General features: G+C 42.1%; 1 protein-coding gene and 1 long non-coding RNA gene across 3 annotated transcripts in view; one reads left to right on the forward strand and one right to left on the reverse strand.

Annotated features, from left to right (window-relative positions):
• LOC131809267 (uncharacterized) overlaps window positions 1-7,467 on the reverse strand; it is a 29,010-nt gene extending 21,543 nt beyond the window's left edge. The window contains exon 1 of one of the 2 annotated variants that reach the window (XR_009345100.1): window positions 7,293-7,467. This is a non-coding gene — a long non-coding RNA (uncharacterized LOC131809267). The remainder of the gene's footprint in view (window positions 1-7,292) is intronic. The other variant, XR_009345099.1, reaches the window with a different exon arrangement.
• Window positions 1-16,401, forward strand: part of LOC131809266 (uncharacterized) — a 226,839-nt gene that overhangs the window by 75,118 nt on the left and 135,320 nt on the right. The gene's annotated exons all lie outside the window — the stretch shown is intronic.

A 16,401-nucleotide genomic window follows, 5' to 3' on the forward strand; every position in this document is an offset into this window, starting at 1 on the left:
ATGATCATATCGATAGATGCAGAAAAAATCATTTGATAAAATCTAACACCCCTTCATGATAAAAACTGTCAGCAAACTAGGAATAGAGGAGAACTGCCCTAACTTGATATAGAATATCTACCAAAAAAAAAAAAAAAAAAAAAAAAAAAAAACCCAAAAAACAAAAAGCAAAAAAAAAAAAAACAAAAACAAAAAACCCTACAGCTAGGAGCTTACTTAATGGTGAGAAACTGGAAACTTTCCACCTTTATCAGGTATAAGACAAGGATGTCCCCTCTCACCATTCCTTTTTAACATCTTACTGGAAGAAGCAATAAGACAAGGAAAGGAAATAACAGGTAAACAGACTAACAAGGAAGAAACAAAACCGATCACTCACAGATAACATGATTATCTAAGTAGAAAATCTGAAACAAAAAAACCTCTGGGAACTAATAAATAATTATTATAAAGTTGCAAAATATGAGGTCAGTATACAAAAGTCAATTGTCTTCCTACACACCAGCAGTGAACAGATGGAATTTGAAATGAAAAATACAATAACATTTACATTAGGACCTGACAAAATGAAATACTTAGGTATAAATCTAACAAAATCTATAAAAGATCTGTTTGACAAAAACTATAAAATTCTGATGAGAGATATTAAAGAAAAAACTAAATAAACAGAAAGATCCTGTCCATGTTCATAGATAGGAAGACTCAATATTGTCAAGATACCTGTTCTTTGAAACTTGACTTATACATTCAGTGCAATCCCATCAAAATCCCAGCAAGTTATTTTTGTGATACTAACAAACTGATTCTAAAGTTGATATGCAGAGGCAACAGACCCAGAATAGCCAATACTGGAGGAGAAGAAAAAACTTGGAAGACTGATACTACCTGAATTCAAGACTTAACTATAAAGCCACAGTAAACAAGACAGTGTGGTATTGGTAAAAAAGTAGACCAATAAATAAATGAACAGAATAGAAAGCCCAGAAATTGACCCACATAAATATAGACAGTTGCCCTTTGATAAAGGAGCAATACAATGCAGCAGATTCAGTTTTTTAAACAAATGGTGTTGGAACAACTGAACATAAACATGCAAAACAACAACAAAAAAAATTGAACCTTGACACAGACCTTACATCATTCACAAAATTTAACTACAATGGATTATAGACCTAAATGTAAGATACCAACTATAAATCTCCTGGAAGGATCCATGAAAGGAATAATTGATAAACTGAACTTGATTAAAATTGAAAACTTCTGCTCTGTAAAAGACAATATCAAGAAAACTGGAAAACAAGCCACAAAATCAGAGAAAATATCTCCAAAAGATGTATCTGATAAAGGACTATTGTCCAAAATATCCAAAGAACTCTTAAAACTCAATAATAAGAAATAAACAACCTGATTTTAAAAATAGCCAAGACCTTAACAGACACCTCAGCAAGGAAGATCTACAGATGGCAAATGAAAAGATGCCCCACATGGTAAGTCACCAAGGAACCACAAGTGGAAACAACAATGAAATACCACAGTACACTTATCAGAGTTCTCCAAATTCTGATCACTGACCACACCAGCCCTAGTGAGGACATAGAGCAATAGGAACTTGTATTCATTGCTGATGGGAGTGCAAAATAGCACAGCCACTTTGGAAGACAGTTTGGAGGTTTCTTATGAAACCAAAAATACTCTTATTATAAGATCGAGCAAATGCACTCTTTAGTTTTTAGACAAAGGATTGAAAACTTATGTCTAAACAAAAACCTCCCCATGAATGCTTATAGCAGCTTTATTTATAATCACTAAAACTTAGAAGCAAGGAAGACGTCCTTGGGTAGGTGAATGGGAAAACAAACTGTGGAACACCCAGGCAATAGACTATTATTCAACACTAAAAAGAAATGAGCTATCAAGTCGTGAAAAGACATGGAGGGACCCTAAATGCATATTTCAGAGCAAAAGAAGCCAATCTGAAAACATCACGTACTGTATTGATTTCAACTACATGACAGCTGGGAAAGACAAAACTAAAGAGACGGCAAACAGATCAGTGGTTGCCAGGGGTTGGGATGGTGGGGTAGGGTGAACAGGTAGAACACAGAGAATTTTTAAGGCAATGAAGGTACTCTGTATAACATTAAAATGATGGATATATGCTATCACACATTTCTTCAAACCTATAGAACATACAACACCAAGGGTTAACTGTGGACTTAGGGAAATTAGGATGTGTCACTGTAGGTTCATTAATGGCAACAAACATACTACTCTGGTGGGGGATATTGGTAAAGTGGGAGGCAATGCACGTGGAGGTTCAGGGAATAATATGCGACATCTCCATAACTTCCCCACAATTCTACCTCAAACCTTAAGCTGCTCTATGAAAATGAAAATTGTACCCCTCATAGGAGATTATTGTGAAATTAAATGAGATACATCATATAGAATATTTGGCAGAATTCCTGACACAAAATAAATAATCAGTGACTCTCAGTCATGGGATCATGAAGAAAACGTGATGAGAATATTCTGGCTCTAGCTGACAAAACGAAGAACACATCTGACTAATAAGGACCACTGCGTGGCTTCCACTGAAAACCTCCTCAGAAGACAGGTTGGGATCCCACCCTTCATAGTCCTGCGCTGAGAAGGGCTGCACCTTAGGACGGGTGAGGAGGAAGGTACAGTCGCTATCCATCCCACAAAGCTATAAAACCCAAGAAAGAGTTTGTTTTTGTCCTATTCTAAATCCATTTTTGTTTTGTTTGTTTGTTTGTTTGTTCGAGAGAGAGAAAGACAGAGAGAGATAGTGAGAGAGAGCACTGGCTGGGAGGAGTGGGAGAAGCAGACTCCCCACCAAGCAGGGAGCCCAATGTGGGGCTTGATCCGAGGGCTCCAGGACCATGACCCAAGCCAAAGGCAGCTGCTTAACCAACTGAGCCACCCAGGTGCCCCCTCTAAATCCTTTTAAAATGAATTCTCCTCTTTAAGGAAATGCTATGACCTTTGCTTGGGGACTAATCGGGATGCCTACAAATATATACATTTAAGAATACTAATAGAATATACTTTAAAAAGTTTTTCTTTGCTGTGGGATGCTGATCAATATTTTGCACATGTCTCAACTATACTCTGGGTGGCTGTTCTAATATTTTTGCTGAGGCAGTCAGGATACACCCACCCAAACACATTTCATCCAAACATGATTTGATCTGGGACATCTCCGTAATCAGGGAAGACAAGCAGATTGAAAGTGTGTGAGAGGTCAGTTTCCTAGTGAGCTGAAACATGTTCTGTTGATGGAAACTTTCCACACAAGGCATGGGCAGGACATAGTGACAGGAGAAGGTGGGGGAAGCAGGGGGTCAGGTTGTGATGAAGAGGGAGGTGGGAGTTTGGGCAAGCAATGGGGTCTCCTTGGGATACCGGTCATAAGAAAGCAAGTTTCAGCCCAGATGTCTCTGGTGTGGAATAACCCCACATATTTGTATTTCAAAACCAATTTCCTGGGTGGGGGGATTTTTGAGAATTCACAGCATGCTGTTAAGGTCAGACAGTCCTTGGGAATTGGTTTTCTTCTCCCCAAATTCCATCACATTAAGTATGAGAAAAGCCCAAGTAAATGACCCATTTTGATTCCGGATATGAAATGACAAGGGGGTGGAGGGAGGAGTACAAGTCATCTTTATTGAAAATTAACAACGTGCTTTCCTTAATTTTTCTCTAATTATCACAGAGGAGGCTACTAGGGGTCAGAGAGAAGCAGTAATTCGTATTTGAAGTCGCAAATGTGCCAGAGGGCCCTGGGACTCTATCGGAGAAGGGAGGGGAAGATCACTGTTTAAGTCACCTTCCAAGTTGTGGACAGGGGTGAGAAACTGAGCCAGGGACACGGGCGGGGGTGGGGGGGACGATAATCATGGCCTATTCCAGGTCATTCCAAGGAGTTCTGCTCCGGTTGAAAGGGCTGTTCCAGGTCCCCGCAGGGATGACTTTGGAGGCCCCCAAAGACTTCCCAACCACAATGAGTGAGGACAGGTCATCTCTTTCCCTTGAAAGTGATTCAGCCAAGGCCATCATGCCAAACATTCTGGGCCAGTGAACAGAACAGTAATGCTCCTTCAGCCTTCTAAAGGGAACTTGCTGTCACTTATCCTTATTTCATATAAAATACAAGAGCCCAGATTTGAATTTCAAATAAACAATGAAAATGTTTTTGGTATAAGTGTGTTATAAATGTTACATGAGATATCCTAAAAAATGATTTATTGTTTATCTGAAGTTCACATTTAACCGAGTGGCCTATATTTTTATTCACAATGTCTGGCAACTCCTTCCACACGTCCCTAAACTTCTTACAAGCATGTTCCCTTCCAGATGCTGAGAGGTAGTATGACAGATCACAACTTGAAAAATGGGAATAATGATAGAATATGCCACAGGGGGGTCGTGAGCCCCCATCACGGAGAGCTCACTGAAAGCTCAGTAGGCTTTCCTTCCCTGTTTCTTTAATTCCTCACTACTCAGCTCCTGGGGATCAGGAGCACGGACCCTGAGGCAGCGGCTTGATTTGAACTCTGGATCCACAAATAGTTGGCCTTATGACTTTATCTTAAGTAATGTAATCTCTCTGCATGATTCCAGTCTTTTCATCTGTGTAATGGGGGCAATGAGAGCCATCACCTTACAAAGTTTTCTGGAAGCTTTAAAGTACTTAGGTCAGTGTTTCGCCCCGAGCAAGGAAAGAAAGGTTTCTGTTTTCATTATCCCTGTTGTTATTATTCCCTGTTAACCTCATGTAAAAGGCATTGGGCAGGTGAGAATCATGGTGTCACATCAAAGCTGGGAGGAATTCGGAGTCTCAGAAGGCTTTGCAGAACCACTGTAGTTCAGACAAGAAAAAGGCTTCAGGAAATATATTTAGTGTAATTCTCCTGTTTTAAAGATGAAGAGAAAACTTAAGGCAGAGAGGCTACAGGGCTGGCTCCAAGCTTCACAGGTTGTTAAAAGTAAGGTCTTGGGGAATCAAAAGAACCGAAAGGAATTGAGCTAATGGGTGGAAATTATTCTTTTGCTAGAATCACAGAATTACAGGGTTTTAGAGTCACCAGGAATAGCCATGGCAAAACCTGTACCATGGCCAGCCTAAGGCAAAAATACTGACATAGAGTCCAGCGTTCTTGGGGTCCTATTCTCAATCTGATCGTGTGCTTGCTACGTGTCTTTTGGCAAGTTCTCACCTTTTCTGGCCTTCAGCGTCCCTCTGTAAAAAAAGATAATCATCTAGCTCTGTCTGCTTCCTAGGGCTATTGCAAAACCTCTGGAAGGAATGACACCCCGGCTGCCTCCCAAAAATTTACTACCCTGCTTTACCCTTGTGGCTTCTCCTAGCTCATCAGAGTGCTGCCTTCCTTCACGTCCTTGGCTTCCAGCCCTGGAAGGCATAGGATATCTGGGCCTCAACTGACCGCCGACCGGCAGATTCCAGTAGGTGGGGTGAGGGTGGAAATGGCTTCTTCCTGCTTAGCTGGCTTACGTTACCCATCAGCCCAGATGCAGGCCATTCAAAGACAGCCTCTGAGCTCAGCTCTCAAGCAATGCTTTTTGAACTGAACAGAGTAACCTTGCTAAAAAGCAAGTCTGGTCTTGGCAGTTACCAACCAAATGATGCCATATAGGTGTTAAAGTGGTCCCCACTCTCACCGCCATCTGTGACCTCTTACCCAGACTATTGACCCCTAGCTTTTCTGTGCCTGGTTGCCTCCACTGAAATCCATTCTTTGCATAGCCACCAAGAGATCCTTTTAAAATAAAATCTAATTAGGACATCTGCCACTTAAAACCCATCATCTACTACAGAGATTTTTTTTTTTTTTTTTTTTTTTTTTGCTTTGTTTCTGAAGTTCATGGATGGGCTTTAGGGAATTTGAACAGGCTGAAAGGTACACTCTGGTTCTATGTGTGTGCAGAGTAACTTTGATCAGCTTCTCAGAGCAGTCTGGGACTTCTCCCCCCCTCCCCCAAAAGCTTACAAACTTCTGCTGCACAGGATAAAATTTAAACTCCTTACTTTGTAGGACATGCAAAGCGTCCTATGATACAGTTTGAACCTGCACCAGCTTTATTCTGGAGACTCTTCGTCCCAGGGGTTCAAACACATCTTGCAATTTCTCACCTCCTTGCCCTTGCTCAAGCCGGGCCTTCTACCTCCAATACTTCTTCCTGTCCTTCCTGCTGAACTCCCTCCCCTGGTTAGCTCCTTTGTAAATATTATAACTCAGGGCAAGAGTTCCCTCTTCCAGAAAGCTTCCTCTGGCCTTTTTGCTCCCCTCCACCCCAAGGAGATGCACCAACCTGGGTTGTCACAATGGAGATGTGCCCACCTGTCTAGAAGTGCACTCTTCACCTTGTGCTCCCATGACGTGAGAGCTCTTTAAGGGTAAGACTACGTCTTACTCATTCTTTCCTTCCCCTCCTATCCTAAAGCCAGTGGGGACCAGTGGCATCTGCAGCAAGGACATCAACATTTGGGATCTTGCTAGTAATGCAGATTCTCAGGCCCCATCCCTGGCCTGCTGGAGGTGGTACTGATTTTTTTCTCCAGCCTCACCTCCCATCTTTCCTCCACTAATTCTCTACACCGAGCCACACTGGCCTGCTTTAACTTATCAGACCAGCAATCCCTTCCTGCCTCAGGCTCTGTGCCTGGATGCAGGAGAGGGCTGTGAGTGAGTCACCTTCTCTGTCCTTTGAGGAGGGACAGTCAAGTAGAAGAGCCAGAGAGGGGCACAAGAAACATGCAAATGACAGGAAGCAAAGTAATAGCGTTGTGCACGTGGTTCAGAAGCAGCAAAGATGAATTTCATGTGGGGACATCTGTTCTGAGGTGACTTCCAAATGTTTCTACAGCTCAAATGCATAGATTTTCCCTTTGGAGCATTCTACCGCTAGTGATTATGTGTAAAACAGAGGCAATGGCCACCATGTAAGGGCACAGGGCAAGCGCCCACGGTGTAGGTAAGCACACCCGAGCACAGGGCAGGCCTGCTGCCAGAGCTCAGCAGGGGTTTGTTTTCCCTTATTCCCAGGACAGATTCAAGTTTAGATCTCAGGGGGACCTAACCTTGAGTGGGAAACTGAGTCTGTCCTGAAGAAATGAGGGCTCAGGGAGCAGGCTTGAGGTGAGGCTAAAGAGAGAGGAAATTTCCCCTCCACAGTGAGAAATGTCCCTCTTGTGGGTGTGGTGGCCAATGTGAAAGTGGAACCTCCCTCCTGGCCCCTGCACTTACCAGAAGGAGCAGCGGGGCTTGCAGAGCCTTACAGAAAGAGCCCCAGCTGAACAGGAACTGGGGCCGCGGGTTCTGGGAAGCGGGCTGCTTCAGTGGCAGAGTCCAGCAGGCCCAGTGTTTACACACTCCTGTAGCACCTGGATCCAGACTGTGTTCCACACGGAGCGAACTGCAGGGAGCTATTGGCAGGAGTCCTCCGTGGATGGAAAGTTGGAGAGAACGCCAGGATCGCTTCTCCAGGGCCCAGGGCTCCCAACTCTCTAGGTGCACAGCCTCGCTATGGCTGCTGGGAGAAGGTGGGAGACACAGCAGGCCCCGGGGGTTAGATATGCATGCATTCATTCATTCATTCATTTGCTCCCCATTTCCTCATCTATGAAATGGGGAAAGAATTCCTTCCCTGTCTATTTGGAATGTATATCGTGGGGAAGGGTTGCTTTGGTCCATTCATTTAATGTATACTAATGAAACCTCTGCTATAATAATAATAATGGACACTCACTGAGTGCCTAGTAAGTGCCAGCCACTAGACTTACTGCTTAATCTTTACAACCACTCTGGGAGGTAGCATCTGTTATTTCCATCTACAGAGGGGGAAACTGAGGCTCAGAGGGGTAAATGTGCCTAGATCACACAGTTAGTCAGTGCTGCAGCTGGGATTTGAGCACAAACAGACTGCTATCTGGTCCTGAGCTCGTAGCCACAAATGGAGCCTAAGTCTTATCTCCTGCACGTTGGGTGGGGGATCTTCCAGGTCAGGAATTATTATCTATTAATCTCTGAATCTGTAGTGGCTAATCCATGGCCAGTGTGTAGTAGCTGCTCAGTACATAGGAGTAGGCAACTTAGTTCTAAGAACAAATCTAAGACAACAAAGTGAAATGAACTAGTCTGGTGGGGCAGACAGGGAAGCAAACAGATAACATGTGATATAATAGGTAGGTGCCTACAAAGGACCCTCTGGGGTTTGTGCTGGGTTGGTATATACCAATCAGAGTCTCAACAGCCCACTGATAGCTCTTGTGATAAATTTAGAGGAGGGCTTATTTGCAAAGGGGGAGATGTGGAATAATTATAGGAGACAGTATAAGAACTTAAAAGATGAACTATTCCTACAAGGGTAGGGAGAATCCTACACAGCTGACAGCTTAGGAGAAGCAGTGAGGGACATAGATCTGTGACCTTACAAGGAGAGAGTCAAAGGAACACTTTCCCCTCTCTACCTCTGGTCCCTTTCTGAGACCCCCAATTAGCCAGGAACCTACTTGTGGCATCCATACAGATCAGCCTCCTGGGAATACAGCAGATGAAGAATGATGAAACATGAATCTAGAGAAACAAACAAAAGGTATTCTGCACAGATAGGAAGGATATGCAGGTGTTTTCTGGAAAGCAGAGCTGGGAAGGGCACCCCATCGAGGGAAAGGATGTGCAGTCATATTGCATATTGTGCAGAGTGGTTGGAATATTCTAAGTACCTTGGTGTGGCAAAGACTCTAGAAATGAGAGATGAGTAGTAGGAAATGAGGTTAGAAAAAGAGGCAGGGCCTAAGTTGTAGAGAGCTGAGTCAGGGACTCTATTCTGCAGGCACTGAGGAACCACTGAAGGCAGTAACCAGTGGGTTTGTGTTCTGGAGCACTTCTGTTGACTGCAGAGTGGTGAATGACTCAAACAAGCAAGAAGAGGTCTACAGGCAAAAGAACCCATTATTGAACTTACTGCGCCAGTTCTGTAGAGAGGAAACTGAGGGTCTGATCAGACAGGAGCACATCCTTCCTTGATTAAGATGAAGACAGACCAGAACCTTAGACATCATGAAGCCTGGACTTACCTCCACATGGCACCCTTGTCTGCCCTCAAGGGCATACATGGGACAGAGGTGGCCCAGTGCTGAAGACCAGAGTGAGGTCATGGTATCTTGGGGACAGTTCTGGATTTGGTTTCCTTTTGGGTGGAGAGAGACTGAGGAGAAGACTTTGGAAGAGATTGCAGATCTGTAGGGGGCTTGCATGGCAGCCTTGACCATGCAAGAGAGAAAGGGAAAAAGAGATGAGGTCCAGAGATTAAAAGGAACTGTCTTTGTTCTTAGAATGTGTGACAGGCCATGTCCAGGGGAATAAATGGATCTTGAAGGGAGAATAGTGTGTGCCTCAGACACTAGGCAACAAATGGGAGGGAAACTGGTAGATCTCTGTGATGATGATGACGACAATGATGGTGATGACGGTGATGACGGTGATGATGGTGATGATGGTGATGATGGTGATGATGGTAATGGTTTGCCAGCATTGAATACTATGGGAAATCGGGAGAGGCAGAGGTTGATTGGGAGAGTTCGGGAGGATCAGAAGCAAACATTGCTGATGAAATTAACAACCTGAAATGTCAGGAGTCTGGGAGAACAAGTAAGAACCTCACCTGAGATTAGAAGAAGATGCCCATGTTTAGGGCACATCACGAAAGGGCTGATGTCTGGGAAGGGGCCATTTCTTAGCTTCCGGGGATAATTTTGGTGGGTGATAATTTTCTTCACCACTGAAGTCTAATTGTATCTGCATTTCATGCAATAAAGTAAGTGACAGAATAATTAGATGGGAGAAAACACTCCCTTATGTTAGTACAGCACCAGAATGACACCTGCCATTAGCACAGGTTAAAGCCAAAAGGAGAGACACTCATGTCTAAATTCTCCTTTTAAATAGCAAAACTGAGGTCCAGTGAAGGAGAAATGACTTCCCCAGTTACATACAGACACACCCACCTCCTTTCTTTCCTTTGATCTTTGTAATGGTTTTTTAGGCCAACATGGAGAGGTATAACATGGCCATATCAGCAAACTTTTTCTATGAAGGGCTAGATAAGAAATATTTTATGCTTTGAGGGTCCATATATGATCTCTGCCACATGACTTCTTCTTTTTAAAAAAATGTTTAGGGACACCTGGGTAGTTCAGTTTGTTGAGTATCAGACTCTTGATTTCAGCTCAAGTCATGATCTCAGGATTGTGAGATTGAGCCCCACGTCAGGCTCTGCACTCAGCAGAGATTCTCTCACTCAGGAGATTCTCTCCTTCTGCCTCTTCCCCTGCTCACCCATTCTTTCTTTCTCCCTCTCTCTCTCTCTAAGCTAAATAAATAAATATGTATTTTTTTTAAAAATGGGGCTCCTGGGTGGCTCAGTTGGTTAAGCCTTTGGCTCTTGCTTTCCGTTCAGGTCATGATCTCAGGGTCATGGGACTGAACCCTGCATTGGGCTCACGTGCTGGGTATGGAGTCTGCTTGAGATTCTCTCTCTCCCTCTCCCTCCAACCCCTAAATAAATAAATTAATAAATAAATAATAAAATGTTTAAACAGCCCTTTATAAAGGTAACAACTCATTATTAGGTTGCCAGCTATATAAAACCAGGCCACACAAAAATAGACCTTTCTAGTTTTTTTTTCCTTTTCTTTGCTTTCTAGTATATTTTAAAAAGCATGGCCATTGGATTTGACCTGGATTTGAATTTTGGTCCTGCCACTAACAGACTGTGTGACTTTTGGCAAATTACTTAAACTTCTTTCCCTTCTTTGTCAAATGACCACACTGGCCTCACCAGGCTGTTGAGAGGATAGAAAGAGATACTGCCTGGGTTTGACTCCTAGCTCTGTTATCCACTTGCAGTGTGACTTTTGCTGACAAAACTCTCTGTGCCTCAGTTTCCTTATCTAAGAAATTAAGACAATAGTATTTCCCCCTTTATATGACCTTTGTATGGATGAAACAATATAAATATAAAACTCAGTGGATAGTGCTAACAGGTATACATTTTATGTATTATGATTAATATTATATAAACACTTAAGGTACCTGGTACAAGATAGATGCTTGGCAAATGCTAACTATAGCATCCATTCCCCAGTGAGAAAGTTGACTTAAAGAAATTAAGGTAGATTGGGCCATACTGGAAGAGCCTGGTCTTGCCAGAGTTCAGTGGCAGTTTACTCTTGATTTCTGTCCTATAGGATGAAGCAAGCATGACTGGCTGCACGAAAGTGAGCTCTGTCTCTCCAGCCCATATGTGGGGCTTCCTCCACCATCAGATGAGTCCGTGTATAACCTAAATCCATTTTGATCTCAGCAGATCTTTGTATCCATGCATGCACTTGGCAGTTCTGGACTGTAGACTTGTGCTCTTGCTTGTGATCTGAGCTGTGTTATCAATACTTGTACATGTAAACTTGGGAGATCAAAGCAATCCAGGTCAGAAAGACTAATATTTAAATTCCTGACTTGCAAGCACCGCTTTGAAATTCCATGGCTCAGAATCAAGTTCACGTACAAAATCAAGTCAAACGTTGGTTTGACAGAGTCGTAGGGCTCTGGATTGTGGGTGAGGCTTGCATTTAGGGGAAACTGTGGGCCTGCCCAGAATGGAATTCTTTTAAGATTCTGGCTGAGAACAGTTTTTAGGTTCAAAGCTCCGTGTGCTCTTGGTTGGAGCAAACACATTTTCTTGGTCCAGCTTTGATATTACAAAGGAGATATTTGTAATCTCTAGAAAGAATACATTCTGCTGCTTTGAAAAGGTAAGACCCAGGGATACCATCACTTACCTTGCAAGGTATTATAACGACTAAAGACAATGGACATAAACTTCCTGAAACATAACAGGCTCTCCACATGTGGTAACTATGTTTTTATAATTATCCACATTCCCATTGTTCCATCTCCTACACTACTGAAAATATGTAAAGCGAAGACTATATCCTTTGGAGATATCAAATCATTTTTTGTCTGCCCACCTTGCTCAGTTCAATAAACTCTGGAGAATGACTTTTACATGCAAGGCAGAGTGTAAGGCTTATTTTAAGCGAAAAGGTGAACAAGATGGATCATTAAGGAAATTTGTATGGCCATGGATACCAGATACACTCACTACTAGTTATAGTATAATGCAAATGGCTTATAAGCAGAGTGGACCCAGGACTATAGCATCATAGGTAACAGAGTTATTCTTCTTAGTACCGGTGGATTAGCTTTCATGGAGAAGTCATACTTCCAGCCTCTTCTCTAATGTAGGGTTACAAATGGCCTCAGATCCCAGAAACCTAGATTCAAATCCACATTTTGAACTGTATCATCTGGAGCCTATAACTTAGCTTCACTGAACCTCAGCTTTCTTGTCTGTAGAATGGGTCCAATTATTGTGTCCACCTCTTGGAAGTACTGGGAGAAATAATGAGATAATCCATGTAAGCAATTAGCATTGTTCATTGCAAAGCTACCACATAGTGATCTATTTTAGGTATCATCATTTTAAAAAGAAATTAACTTTTCACCTTAAAAACATGGTGTTCTTTCTTATTTTGTTGACCTATAATCAAATAATCATCTTACATTCATGTAATGTTTTTAATACTCCTATAATAAGTTGAAACATAAAATTGCCAATATTTGACCTATGAAAATGGCAACCTCATAATAGCATTGTAAGCACCCTTTCTTGCAATGTGTCATTTGAGCTCCACAATAGCTCTGTAAGTGCGTTGGTACCTATGGGATTTACTTCCACAGTTCTTTTTGAAAAGCTTCTCCCTGAATTCACATGGATGCTGAGACATCAGCATGTTCAGTGGCTACTATTATTTGCTAAGGGGTAGGTAAGCACATGGCCTAGGTGGACCAAAGAATCTTTTCTGTGAGATTTTGTGGGTTGGGTGGGTGGTATGTAGATCCTAGGGAACTTTGCTAGCTTTTCAATAACTGAAGTGCTTTGGTATTAAATTCTGGAGCAGTTGGTGACCGTGTTTTCTACCATTCACTTATCCAGTTGGTATTTATTGAGCACCTACTATGCTCTAGGTACTGTCTTGGAGGTTAGGGATATAGAAATTAACAAATGGACAAGATCTTCTCCCTCGATGAATGTTATTGTACTGGAAAAGACTGGAAACTAGCAGGCAAATAAGTCAGTGTGATCAATGCTGTACTGGGGCTATGTGGAAGGAGCTAGACTACACTGAGAGAGGAGGGTGTAGCCAGCACAATGATAGAAGCAGAGAAGCAGCTGGAGGGAGTACTAGTGGGATTCAAACATCCAGTTCCAGCAACATCTGAAGCCCTGTTCTCTTGCTATCCTCTCAGCACCTTGCTTATTCAGATCTCCTTGGATCTCATGAATTGCCAAAACCTATCTCTCATGTTTATCCTTGAGTTGGGTTGGGATTCTGTCATTTGCAATCACAAGGGTCCATTCTAGTCGAACAAATCTAATAGGAGTATTTGCCCTTCTCCCTGTATAAATAAAGCAAATAAGGACATGGGTGGGAAAGTGGGTCTGAAACCTGAGCCACACAAACCCTTCTGGGATATGTAGCTTAAGCATAAATCAGAAATAACTAAGGTGGCCTAGGATATTGCATGAAATTAAGAAAATGATTCATCAACTTTAGTTGGGTCATTGCTGTCAACACCAACTTTGACAGCTTTATGCAACAATATGGAAAGATTGATAGGATCAGAATATCTGGAAGCTGGAAAGGACTTTATGGATCATGAAATCAGACTTCAGTTTACAAATGTGGAGACAGAGGTCCAGAGCAGATACATGACATATTCAAAGTCACATAGCTTGAGAGCAACCAGGATAGAGTTGAACACAAGACTCCTGACTCTCAGCCCACAGTTAGGCTATAATGGACTAATTCATTCACTTATTCAAGAAACATTTTGAATGTCTGTTATGTGTCAAGCCCTATTCTAGGTTTTGGGGTCACAGTGGCCCCTGCGCTTATGGAGTTTCATTCTAATAGGGGGAAGACAGAGAATAAACACTAGACAGTGTGGTGGTGCATGCTAGGAAGAACCTTAAACAATATACTAGAGGGTATAACTGTGGTAGGGATGAGTCATGTTATTCTAAATTGAGTTGTCAGGGAAAGCTTCTCTGAAGAGGTGTCACTTAAGTCAGGATCTGAATAGCCGAAGGAATTGACCATGTGAAGATTTGAGGGAGGAGCATTCGAAGGAGGGGAGACAATTTGTACAAAAGCCCTGAAGTTGGAATGAACTGACCTGTTGAAAGAACAGAAAGAAGAATAATGTGGCCGAAACATACTGAAAATAGTGGGGAATTGAGGGGGTTGATGTGAACTAAAGTTGGAGAAGTCAGCAGGATCTAGATTGTGGACTTGGGGGCTAAGGTAAAGAACTGTTTTTTTTTTTTTTGTTGTTATTATTGTTGTTGTTTTTGTTTTTTGTTTTAATTCTAGTGTAACAGGAAGCCATTTCAGCAGTTTTAAATAAAGAACATGATTTGATTTCTGTTTTTTTAATTTAGTTTAATTTTTTCAGTGTTCCAAGATTCATTGTTTATGCACCACACCCAGTGCTCCATGAAATACGTGCCCTCCTTAGTACCCACCACCAGGCTCACCCAACCCCCCCATCACTCTCCTCTCCCAAACCCTCAGTTTGTTTCTGAGTCCACAGTCTCTCATGGTTCGTCTTCCCCTCTGATTTCCCCAACTCACTTCTCTTCTCCTCCCAATGTCCTCCATGTTATTGCTTATGCTCCACAAGTAAGTGAAACCATATGATACTTGACTCTCTCTGCTTGACTTATTTCACACAGTATAATTTCCTCCAGCCCCACCCATATTGATACAAAAGTTAGATATTCATCCTTTCTTTCTCTTTCTATGATAGAGGCATAATATGCCATTGTACAAATGAACCATATCTTCTTTATCCATTTATCTACTGAAGGGCATCTTGGTTCTTTCCACAGTTTGGCAACTATGGCCATTGCTGCTATGAACATTGGAGTAAAGATTGCCCTTCTTTTCACTACATTTGTATCTTTGTGTTAATACCCAATAGTGCAATTATGGGGTCATAGGGTAGCTCCATTTTTAATTTTTTATGAAATCTCCACACTGTTTTCCAAAGTGGCTGTACTAACTTGCATTCCCACCAATAGCGTAAGAGTGTTCCCCTTTCTCCACATCCTCTCCAACACTTGTTGTTTACTGTTTTATTAATTTTGGCCATTCTAACTGGTGTAAGGTAGTATCTCAATGTGGTTTTGATTTTACTCTCTCTGATGGCTAATGGTGATGAACAATTTTTTCATGTGTCTGTTAGCCATTTATGTGTCTTCTTTGAAGAAGTGTCTGTTCATGTCTTATGCCCACTTTTTGACCTGATTATGTTTTTTGAGTATTGAGTTTGAGGAGTTCTTTATACATCTTGGATATCAGCTCTTTGTCTGTAGTGTCATCTGCAAGTATCTTCTCCCATTCTGTGGGTTGCCTCTTTGTTTTGTTGACTGGTATTTTTGCTGTGAAGAAGCTTTTGATCTTGGTGAAATCCTGAAAGTTCATTTTCACTTTTGTTTCCTTTGCCTTTGGAGACATATCTTGAAAGAAGTTGCTGTGGCCAATGTCAAAGAGGTTACTGCCTATGCTCTCCTCTAGGATTTTGATAGATTCCTTCCTCATGTCTATACTGCCTAGAGCAATCTATACTTTCAAGGCCATCCTGATCAAAATTCCACTGGCATTTTTCAAAGTTCTGGAACAAACAATCCTAAAATTTGTATAGAACCAGAAAAGACCCCGAATTGCTAAGAAAATGTTGAAAAAGAAAAACAAAACTGGGGGCATTATGTTGCCTGATTTCAAGCTTTACTACAAAGCTGTGATCACCAAGACAGCATGGTACTGGCACAAAAACATGATCTAATTTTTGTTTTAAAAACCTGATTCTAGGGGCAGTGGGTGGCTCAGTCAGTTAAGCATCCAACTCCTAATTTTAGCTCAAGTCATGATCTCAGGGTTGCAAGACTGAGATGCACTGTGGAGTCTGCTTAGATTCATTCTCTCTCTCTTTGTCTCTTTGACCCTCTGCTCCCCCACCTGTACTCTCTCTCTGGTCCTCTCTCCATCCCTCCAAACAAACAAACCTGATTCTGAGCACTTGTTGGAGAATAGAGAGTGAAAATAAAAAGAGCCAGATGTGCAGGCAAGAATGCTGGTGTCTGGAATAGGGTAGAACAATGGAGGGGGAAAGTAGAAGATGCATCTTAAGTGTGTTATGGAGTAGACTTTATAGGACTCGCCTATGG

This window comes from Mustela lutreola, chromosome 10 (genome assembly GCF_030435805.1).
Source record: "Mustela lutreola isolate mMusLut2 chromosome 10, mMusLut2.pri, whole genome shotgun sequence".
Taxonomy (NCBI): domain Eukaryota; kingdom Metazoa; phylum Chordata; class Mammalia; order Carnivora; family Mustelidae; genus Mustela; species Mustela lutreola.